Here is an 11,417-nt window from a genome sequence, read left to right on the forward strand (position 1 = left end):
AACTGGTGAAGGATCTTGCACCACTGGTTCATCTTGACTGCGATCAATGCCAAGGCTACAGCTCGGTGGGGTGAAGGCCATTGGGTGCCTGTCCTGCCTACTGGCCGGACCGCGAACAGCTTGCTGGGCAGAATCCAAGGGTGAAAGATCAACAAACATTTCTGCATCGGCTGCTGCAGAGTCATCAGGCTTATTCGTAGGACGGGGCGTGCTGTCAGCGGTATCAGTCGCAGCTTTCTTGACAATCTTCTTGTTTGGGCTGTAGGGGACACCGATGTTGACTGGGAGCTTAGAAGTGCGCAGATTTAAGCTGGGGTTATCCACTGCGGGTAAAGACGCAGTCTGCTCCGCACGTTCACCTCCGTCAGTTGTGCCCGGCTTGCCACCTGGGTCGGTTGTACTCCGGTCTTCCGTTCACTCCATAACATTGCTTCTGGCAGGTGGTGGGAATAGTGTGGACACAGGCACATAACCAGAGTCATCTCTGCTGCTCCTAGCTAAAGCAGGCGCGTTGGGTGTGTCTGCAGATTGCTTGCGGGGGCTACGACGCCTAGGTGGAAGACCAGCTCGCCTAACGGTCACCTTGGCAACTTCTGGAGCACCAGAAGTTGGAGTTGTTGTGCCAAGAGTCTCACCTATGTATGGCATATCATTATGAACTGTTGCCTCAACCCCTTCTTTCGTGGATGAAGAAGTGCCACCACCCACGCGCTTGGAATCTGTGTCAGATGAGCGGGAATCTTCCTTGCTTAGGTTGATCTCGGGGGCGTCCACTTCAACACTTGCTGATCGGGTCGCATGGCTCACAGCAGCATCCTTCATTACTAGCAGAGTGGGCAATATTTCAGCAATCCTGGCAAATACCGACTCGTCACTCCCAGATGTACGGATGCCTGCTGTCGTACCCTGCACATCTGCAACCGGCGGAGATGTTCGGCCGCTTGCATCAGAGCTAGTGGGAACAGTGGACGGTGCAGCAGCAGGTTTGTGCACTGGCGCCTCATGAACGTCTGAGTTGCCACCTGTCGACAGCTTTGAGTGTATGCGTTCGAGTGGGTCTCTGGGGTTCTGCTTCGTCACGCTGTGGTAGTCTTCTTCACCCTGAAAAAAACACACGAACATTGTTATATGAACAGATGATAGTTGCCATGTAAGTGGAATAAGAGTTGCCATGTGGACCAGTTAGCAGTTGCCATGCATAACAAGCAGCAGTTGCCATGGTAGACATCTTAAAAAATATAAGAAATGTGTGATGTGCCAGGACTGCCATTGCAAAACTAGGTGTGGATGAGTGCACAAACAGATGGAAAAGTTGGTAGTTGCCATGTAGGTGGAATAAGAGTTGCCATTTTGCCTAGTTAGCAGTTGCCATGCAAAACAAGCAGGAGTTGCCATGTAGTAAGAAGAAATAGAGCATGGGAGAAACAACAGTTGCGATGTGGGACTGATGGTAGTAGCCCATGTGGCAAGCTGAACAGCTGCATTGAAAGGCAAAAATATAGCAATATAGCAATGAAGAAAGAACATGGATAACCTACTTCTTGACTGTCTTCCTCAAATCTGGCAACACGACAGGATCACCAGTGTTGAACGTCGACGTACGAGGAGATGACCTAGTGGAATGCGTGTCACCAACAATAGGGGCACCCTTGTTCGATCGAGCAGAAACACGGGTTGGCGTTGGTGCTTGTTTCTCCGTAACTGCTCGTCCACCAGCTGTCGCCTCGCTGCACATATAAGAAAGAGGCAAAAAAAGGTGCCAAGTGTCAGACACGAAAATCGTTGCCACGCTTAGCAAAAACAAATGGAAAAAGGGGGTCAGTCTGTTCGAAAGGATAGACAAAACAAAACACTAAAATAGAAGTCGAACCTCCTCCTAGCAGCTAAGGGATCGGTCCTAGGTCTCTTGACAGGAGAGCCCTGCCCAACCTCCTCTGGATCCCTCCCCCTCTTTGAGGGCGACACCCCCTTGCCTCTCGCAGCTGTCTGTTCTTTGACTTTCTCCGGTGCGGGGACATCTGGTACACCCTTGCCCTTCTTACCACCTGCACGAACGTCGACATGTCCATCATCGTCGGTGTCATGTTGCACGTTCTCCATGTCATCGTCGTCGTCCTTGTCGAGAGCAGCATCTCCATCTAGTTCATCTTGTGTGTCGGGAAGCTCCTGCGAGCTGTTGTAGTCGTACCGACCACGACAACCAGTTGGCCGATGTGTCCGTTTTGCAACGAATGGAGTGAACTGCCCCGCAACCGCGTCGCTGTCAGAGCCATTAAGGGACGTCCAACCCTCAACCAACTTCCCGAGCAAGCTGGTCATTCCGGATGCAAACTGCCCAATTAGATGCTCAACAGGTGCCCTCGCCTGTGCGCGAAACAAGAAGCAGCAGTAACCAACCGTATTAAAGTCGCGTGCAAGATCAAAATAAACCAAACACAACCATAGATACATATCCTTGATTACCTCAACAGGACAAGACGGAGCTGAGTGCACATCTATCCACTTTCCAAAGTTGTGAGGCCCACCAAACACGCTGTGGTCTATAGCATGCTTGGCCATCAGCTGGAAAAGACCAAAAAAACAGCTAGCATGTAAAGATAGAAAACAATGAACACTAACTAACAATTCATGTATTGCAACAAAAAAGAGGTGTAGGATAGAAGTTTCAGAATGAATGGCAAAGTTGCCATGTGGCGTAAGACATGGATACCATACCATGCGCAGACAGCCATGGCTAACAAGGTAGTCATCTCTTGTTGGCCACAGACGGTTGTCGTATGGGGATTTTTTCATATGTTATGCAGCGTCAAAAATGAAAGAATGTCGTGCAAAGAAAGAAGCCAGAACTAACCTGCAGTTTCCCGTATTTCGTATCAGTTATCTTGTCCGCAGCAAGCACCGCCTTGACAGCATCGTAAGTCCACACAGAAACAACAAACTTGTGTGAAGGCGGCGGGCCTCCTATCCCAGTAAAGTCCACAGTAGACAGATCAAGACGATCGACGTACATGAGCTGATGTACACCAATTTAAAAAGAAAAAATATGAGTTGCCATCATGGTATTTTGCAAAAAAGAAGCTAACGCATGATCCGTCAATCATCAAGTTGGAGGGCATGAAGAAGGAAAAGAGTTGCCATGTATTTCTGTTAGTTGCCATGTATTTCTACTAGTTGCCATCTAGTTATGTTGGCAGTTGCCATCTTGTTATGGTGGCAGTTGCCACAATGTCACCATCATGGTTGCCATGCATGCTCAAGGAGCTAGGAGTGTTTGCAAAAAGAGTAGTACAAAAATACCATTAAATGGAGCCGACAACCCTTCTGGTACATCTTGTTTGAGAATGCATCATGCAGGAAGTCCGCAATGAACTTACACCAATTCATGTTCTTCACTTCTTTCAGGTTTGCCTGCACGACACAAATTTCAGGACAAGAAGTTGCTGCATCAGAAATCAAAATGGAAAAACATCAAAAAACTGGCAGTGACTACCTTATAGATGACATAGGAGTCAAAAGATTGAAGAAAAAATGAAGGAGTAGAGATACAACATTCACCAGGATGGGGAAGCATTTGTTGCTTGGGCGAAGAGATGTGGTCGGCGCAAAAATAGCTGAGATCAGGTACATGAGTAGCTTCATCTTGAAAACCTCGCCATGGGTTGTCATGCCCTCCAGTGAATTTGCCAGCACAGCCGTGTTCGGCATGGATGTCAACCCAGGAAACAAACGGGCAAACAACGTTTCCTCAATCGTATTATTGACCTCATACGAGACTTTGATCTCTCCGCGGGGCACACCCAGCGTGCAGAACACGGATTCCTCATTTAACGACAGTCTTCCACGTCCCGGAATCACAAATTCCCTGGAGGCGGGCTCGTAAATCTCACTGAGCCAGTCGCATACAGGATTCACTAGATTTTTGCACCGAACATCCATCAGAGCCTGCATCCCCAACCCAGCAGCAGCTCCCTTCTGGTCGTCGGTGAATCCCTCGGTCAATATAGTCAGGCGTTCCTGTGAAGCCCTATTGCGATTACGTTTCTTCTTCTGCAAAACAGAGAAATGATCATTTGTTGCCATGTTTCACCATCATGAAGGTTTAGACCCTATCAGACGATTGCAAACTCAACATGACATTCAAAACATATGGGGGAGTGGGGCTGGGGGGGGGGGTGGACAGTTACCTCATTGCCGTCTGTTGTCCGTCTAGTTGCGCGATTCTGCCGCGGTAACTCCATGAAATCATCATCATCGTCTTGATGATCACCGCGAGCCATTCTGCTGATGTAAGAACAAAGCAAAAATGTCAGGGTGAAAATGAAAGTATGAAGTAAGCAGTTGCCACCCAACAGAATGTACTTGCCACAAAGGCTCAATTGAAAGTGGCAGAAAGTACTAGGTTGCCATATATTGTGGTAACATATAATGTGGCAACATATAATGTGGCAACTCACACTTTGTCCTCATACAAAAAATGAGTTGCCACATATTCAAAGACGAATGTACTAGGTTGAAATTGCCATGTTAAAAATGCAAGACAATTCAAAAAGCGTTGAAAACATCTACTCAACAACATGTAATGTGGCAACTCACAAACTGACCTCATATTAAAAAATGAGTTGCCAAAAATATGTTCAGATATCACAAGTCAGTATGGGCAAACACAAAAATACTTGCCACATATAATCATACTGTGCGGCAACTGACACATTTGATCAGGAAATTAGTTGCCTTCCAGTGCACATAGTTGCTGAAACTGCCATGACTACCTATTTACTACACTTTATCAGGCCTACAGCATGGCAACAGCCATATTGTGTGCACACAAAAAGTTGCCGCATGGAAAACATATTTGTGGGAACTGACACAGTTGATCAGGGAATTAGTTGCCATCCAGTGCAGATAGTTACTGAAACTATCATGTCTACCTTCTTACTGCACTTTGAAAAACAACTACCTCGATCTAGGGTTCATTGACAACTATCATAACCTGAAATTCGTCAACAAAAAACTTCCTGCACTGCTCGCAAAATAGCATTTCAAGACAGTACGTAACTATGAACACCCACACCCCCTACGATTGTCCAACGATAAATGTGGCAACTAAACACATTGGCTTCATTAAAAATCTACAGTTCATAAGGCAATTTAACAAAATGTTGAAGTTGCCATGTTAACGCAAAAGAAACTAGAAACAAAAAGGGACACATACTACAATGCACAAACATATAATGTGGCAACTAACACCCTGTCCTGATATAAAAATGAGTTGCCATATCTTCACAGGCAAGTGTGGTAGGTTCAAATTGCCATGTTAAAAGTGTAGGACAACTCAAAAAGTGCATAAAAACATCCACCACACAGCATGTAAATCTGGCAAACACACACCCTGACCTCGTATTAAAAACGAGTTGCCATGTATGTTCATATATCACAAGTTAGAAGGCAAAACGCAAATTCAGTTTACAATACAGTGAATTTACCCCATTATGCTTCCTACAGCATGGCAACAACCATTGTGTGTTCACAAAATTAGTTGCCACATGGCAAGCATGTTTGCGGCAACTGACACGGTTGATCACGAAATTAGTTGCCTTCCAGTGCATACAGTTCCTGGAACTACTATGGCTGCCTTTGTAATTCACTTTGAAACACAACTACCTAGATCTAGGGTTCAATCCCAACTATCAAACCCTGAAATTAACCAACAAAAAACTTCATGCACCAATGGCAACAGCATTTCAGGGCAATGCATGACTAACAACTACAAAAACGCCGGCTCAAATCGAACCGCAACACCCGGATGTGGTTGCGGACATGGCGAGCCACACCGGCATCACTGCCACCGCGGTGGCGACGAACCTGCGCAATGCCATCCTAAACGGCAAACACGGGACTCCGCCGCCGACAGGAACGCCGGAGCACCGCGATTACGCCGTAATCACTATGAATCTCGAGCGGAGAAATCCACCGCAGAGGGGAGAGGGGAAAATGCAGGGAGGAATGTCAGCGCGGGGAGGAGCATTACCTTCAAGCCGCGGGCACTCCGGCGTAGACTCTCTGGTCCGGCGAGCCTCACCGACGGCCGCGAATGCCGTCGACTCTTCCGCCTCCGCCGCCTCCTCCTCCTATCGGCTTCTCCTCCAATCGAATGAACTACTGCGGATGGTGGGTTGGGTGAGTAGAGAAGTGGGGGAGTAAATGGAATCGCGCACGATGGGAGTGTGAAGTATGCCGTGCTAGACGGCAATCGCATTCGGGCAACGCGTGTGGGCGCAACCGCAGTCCCACCGCACGCCCCCGAGCGGCAACCGTTGACCGCGGAGAGGAAACCGGCGTGCGGGCGACCCCTCTTACACACCACACAATCGACTTGTCCTACGTGGCACACGAAATCAGCCAGATCGTGTCAAGATTTGTGCAGTAACTACTGGACAGCAACGGATTCGTCGACTCTTCCGCCTCCGCCGCCTCCTCCTCCTATCGGCTTCTCCTCCAATCGAATGAACTGCTGCGGATGGTGGGTTGGGTGAGTAGAGAAGTGGGGGAGTAAATGGAATCGCGCACGATGGGAGTGTGAAGTATGCCGTGCTAGACGGCAACCGCATTCGGGCAACGCGTGTGGGCGCAACCGCAGTCCCACCGCACGCCCCCGAGTGGCAACCGTTGACCGCGGAGAGGAAACCGGCGTGCGGGCGACCCCTCTTACACATCACACAATCGACTTGTCCTACGTGGCACACGAAATCAGCCAGATCGTGTCAAGATTCGTGCAGTAACTACTGGACAGCAACGGATGCGTGTGCGCGAGTTGGCTAACGCCCACACGTCTGGACGTTAGACTTTTTGTAATTCTAACATCGCAGCGTTTGTAAGCTGTTAACTGCCGTCTGTGCGCGGCCTGACAGCGTGCCGTGGAGCTCTTCTCAGTCGGACAGAGAAACGAAAACGATAAAAATAGAAATTGTGCGCGCTGACATAATCCGAACCTGCAACCGACCTATGCGCTGGTTGGCACTTACTAGTTACCGCCACTACGCCACTCAGCTTCTTATGTCGTATACAGACAGATTGGCTACTACTTTGATGCAGACGAGCGCTGTGTCAAAAAGGAGTTTCAGATTTTTTTAAATTATTTTTCTGAGGGAAAAAATCAACAGCGTTAGTTTTTTTAGCTTTATTCAGCAAATACCACAGTATGTGGGATACATCTCTGGTCATGGGATTGGCCATACATATATGACGTCCCAGACCCAAAGCAAGTGCATGCTTGGCTAAACTGTATGCCTCGACATTGATGGCACAGCTCTCAAAGTTATAAATACAATTAAAGGAACTTCCTAAGCTATTTATCTCATAGAGCGGTGTAGGTTTTCTTGGGCTAAGCATTGTCGCAGCACAAAACCAACAACATTAACGCTTGGCCAATAAACTATAGATTGTTGCCTATTAGTTTAATTCACATTTTGAAGTCATGGTGCATATATTTAACCTTTACTTGTTTATGTGGTGGCTTGTGGTTTTCAGTTTTTAGATTTTTTAGTTGGTTTTTCACCACAAAAAAACTGGTTTCTTTAGAAGCTCGATATTTTGAAAACCTATTAAAAATTAGAAATATAGTATATTTTAGAAAATTGTTCATATGTGTTTATAAAAGAAGTTCACTATATATTAAAATAGTTCACCGTATATTATTTTTTACTGTGTATTAGAAAATGTTCATCATATAAATAAAATTCATTCATTATATATTAATTTTTCTATGTATATAATGTATATAACAAAATTTTCATCATATATTATACAATAATTTTCAGTATGTATTTATACAATAATATTCAGTGCGTATTTACAAAATATTCATCATATACTAAAGGTTGAGTGTGTATTTGAAAACAAATGTTCATCGTATTTTGAAAAAATTCACCGTATATTCAAAACCTATAAAAAATAAATATGAAGAATAAAGAAAAAAATGCCCAAGATCAGAAAAAGGTAAAAAGAAAAGAAAGCCGAAAAAAAAAGATACACAAAAAACGAAAAAAGCTGAAAAAGCTGGGCCCGTCTGGAAGCCAGATTCAACGAAGCCGCGATCTGGCTTCACAGTCTGTTGACTAAACATCCGTGCCTCTTTTTTCACACAAGGAGTCTAATGGTGCAGTGGTCACCCTGTGCCTGCGCGTGTACTGTTCTGCTTTCAGGTTCGAGTCATGGTGGCTCTCGTTGTTCTTTGTTTCTTTTATTTCTTTCTCCAACTGACAACGAGGCACACTGTCAGGCCACTAGACGCAGTTAACAGGGACAGACGGTGCACTGTTAGAATTAACGCAGATTGTATTAAAATGTGCTGTTAGACAAGTTAGTGTACCATTTTTTTGGGGTTTTTTAGTTTGTGTATGATTTTGTTAGTTCGATACAAGTTCTTGTACTGCAGGTGTAATTAACTCTAATTAGTCCATCATTGGCAGAAATAGCTGACCCTTTTGTCTGTTTGCACCAGTCGCTTGCCCTGGAATCTACTCCCTCTGTTCGGAATTACTTGTCTCGGAAATGGATGTAAAGTTCTAGATATATTCATTTTCGAGACAAGTAATTCCGAACGGAGGGAGTACTATCGGTAGATGCTTACACCTCTGCCCCCACTATTTAGACTCCGTCCAAAGTTCCAAACCTATTGACACGGCACGCGCGGCATGCATAGAATCTTGATGGCCAGGTTCATGGAGCAACTCACGTGCATGCACATCTTTTTGGCTCTCTTCCTCCCTCTTCTCTTGCTCCTCAAGGCGTGGAGGCGCCTAAGCAGCGGGATGGCGTGAGGCCGCCGCCCGGCCCGTGGCGGCTACCAGTAATCGGCAGCCTGCACCACATTATGTGCAGCCGGCTGCCGTACCGCGCCATGGCCGACCTCTCGCGCCGGCTCGACGCGCCGCTCATGTACCTCCGGCTCGGCGAGGTACCCGTTGTGGTCGCCTCGTCGCCAGAGGCCGCCCGCGAGATCATGAAGACGCACGACGTCAACTTCGCGACCCGGCCGTGGAGCCCCACCATGCGCGTCCTGCTGGCCGACGGGGAGGGGCTCGTGTTCGCGCCCTACGGCCCGCTGTGGCGGCAGCTTCGCAGGATCAGCATCCTGGAGCTGCTCAGCGCGCGCCGCGTCCAGTCGTTCCGCCGTGTCCGGGAGGAGGAGGTCGGTCGCCTCGTCGCCGCCATCGCGGCGGCCACGCCCGGTGAAGCTGTGAACGTCAGCCAGCGGGTCTACGAGACCACCATGGACATGACGATGCGGAGCATTATGGGTGACCGCTTCGAGAAGCGGGACGACTTCCTGCAGGTGTTCGCGGAGGGGGTAAAGATCACCTCCGGGTTTAACCTCGGCGACCTGTTCCCGTCGTCGAGGCTCGCCAGCTTCCTCAGCGGCACCGCACGCCGAGCGGAGGCCAACCACCGCAAGAACGGCGAGCTGGTTGACTGCGTCATCAGGCAACACGAGGAGAAGAAGGCCGCGGCGGCTGACGGCGCCGTCGACGAGGAGGACCTCGTGGATGTGCTCATGAAGATACACAGGGAAGGTGGTCTCGAGGTGCCCGTGACAATGGGAGTCATCAGAGCCTTTATTCTTGTAAGTATCCATACACTGCTTTCGTTCCAAAATGTGAAGAGAAAACGCATTGCCATTAGGATTTTTAGTACTACTACTACCATGCTAGCTGACCCATAATTAGCCCATGATTTTCTTGGCCTTTTGCACGTTCATGAGTTAACACCTTCATAGTATATATGTAGGACCTTTTCGCCGCGAGGGGCGAAACAACGGCAAACGCACTCCAATGGGCCATGTCAGAGCTCATGAGGAATCCAGAAGCAATGCACAAAGCACAAGCCGAGCTGCATCATAACCTCCAAGGGAAGACGACGGTGACAGAGGAGGACCTCGCCGACCTAAAGTACCTGAAGCTGGTCATCATGGAGACCCTGAGGCTGCACCCCGTGGTGCCATTGCTGCTTCCAAGGGAGTGCCAGGAGACATGCAAGGTGATGGGGTACGACGTGCTCGAGGGCACCACCGTTTTCGTGAACGCGTGGGCCATCGGCAGGGACCCAAAGTACTGGGCTGACCCTGAAGAGTTTAAACCGGAGAGGTTCGAGAGTGGCACGCTTGACTTCAAGGGCACACACTTTGAGTTCATACCGTTCGGGGCAGGACGAAGGATGTGCCCTGGAGTGGCGTTTGCGCAGGCGAACATTGAGCTCGCGCTTGCCTCGCTGCTCTATCACTTCCGTTGGAAGCTCCCTGCCAGGGTCTCGTCTGGAGAGCTGGACATGACGGAGAAGATGGGCGTCACCGTCGGAAGGAAGAACAACCTTTTCCTGCACCCCATGGTTTATGTTCCGTCGCCGGCTGTAATATAGTTATTGCGCAGTACACCATCAGCCTACAGAGTGGTACGTATAGGAAATAAAAATTGGCATGCCCTATAAAACGAAGCAATCTGCAGAAGTAACCTGGTTATGAGGGAGAAGAACGTTGTGTTTCTCTAGAGTCATGTGTACGTGGTCCATCCATTTCAAATTATAGGCATTACAGTATGTCACAACTTAAACTTCCTTAAATTTGTTACAGGTCTATAGGATATTTTAACATGCGTGATTATAGGTCATCAAAATTGTTAGCCATTAGATATACTAGCGAGATCCACTAGCATCCGTCTTATCTATGCATGAGAATCATATACCGTCGCCTAGCTCTGGCGGCTTGGGGGAAATCCTAAGCTCCCGCCGCCGCTGCTCGTCGCTGCCTTTATATATATTCAAGTAAGATTGGTGTATTCATTACACAGGTTCTTGCTAATACAGGATGCAATCGCTAGCTGAACAATGGTGATAATTTTGTTCAAATTTAGAGACATGACAATACTCACCTTCAGTCGTTTCGTCCCAATGAATTAAAATTCAAACAGCTGCATATATTACAATCTGCATATTTGGTCTTGATCTGTTTGAACTCTTGTTCCTGTAAACGCAATAAAGGGGTGTTTGGTTTTAGGGACTTTTTTATGTTGGGACTAGAAAAAAGTCCCTAGCAAACCAAACAGGGTGGGACTTTTTTGAGACTTTTTGCTAAAAATCCTTAGAAGCACCTCCTTAATAGTCTTTTTCAAAAAATCCTAGAGACTAGAAAAAGTCCTAGGACTAGAGAACCAAACACCACCTAAAATAGACACTATGCACAGACGGAAGCATATTGACCGCTTAGAGAAAAAGATGTTACAGAGCCATAATTTAGTACACTTGGAAGCATAACTTAGCCCACATGGACGGATAACTTAGTACACATGGAACAGCAAAGCATAACTACTACTCTGCTGTAACATCTTCAACATCACTGAAGGGCTCATCGGCAAATGAACCTAATT

General features: G+C 47.5%; 1 pseudogene; it reads left to right on the forward strand.

Moving 5' to 3' along the window:
• The first annotated feature begins 8,720 nt into the window (after window positions 1-8,720).
• LOC123142522 (zealexin A1 synthase-like) lies at window positions 8,721-10,413 on the forward strand (annotated as a pseudogene).
• Window positions 10,414-11,417: the final 1,004 nt, after the last annotated feature.

This window comes from Triticum aestivum, chromosome 6D (assembly GCF_018294505.1).
Source record: "Triticum aestivum cultivar Chinese Spring chromosome 6D, IWGSC CS RefSeq v2.1, whole genome shotgun sequence".
NCBI lineage: Eukaryota > Viridiplantae > Streptophyta > Magnoliopsida > Poales > Poaceae > Triticum > Triticum aestivum.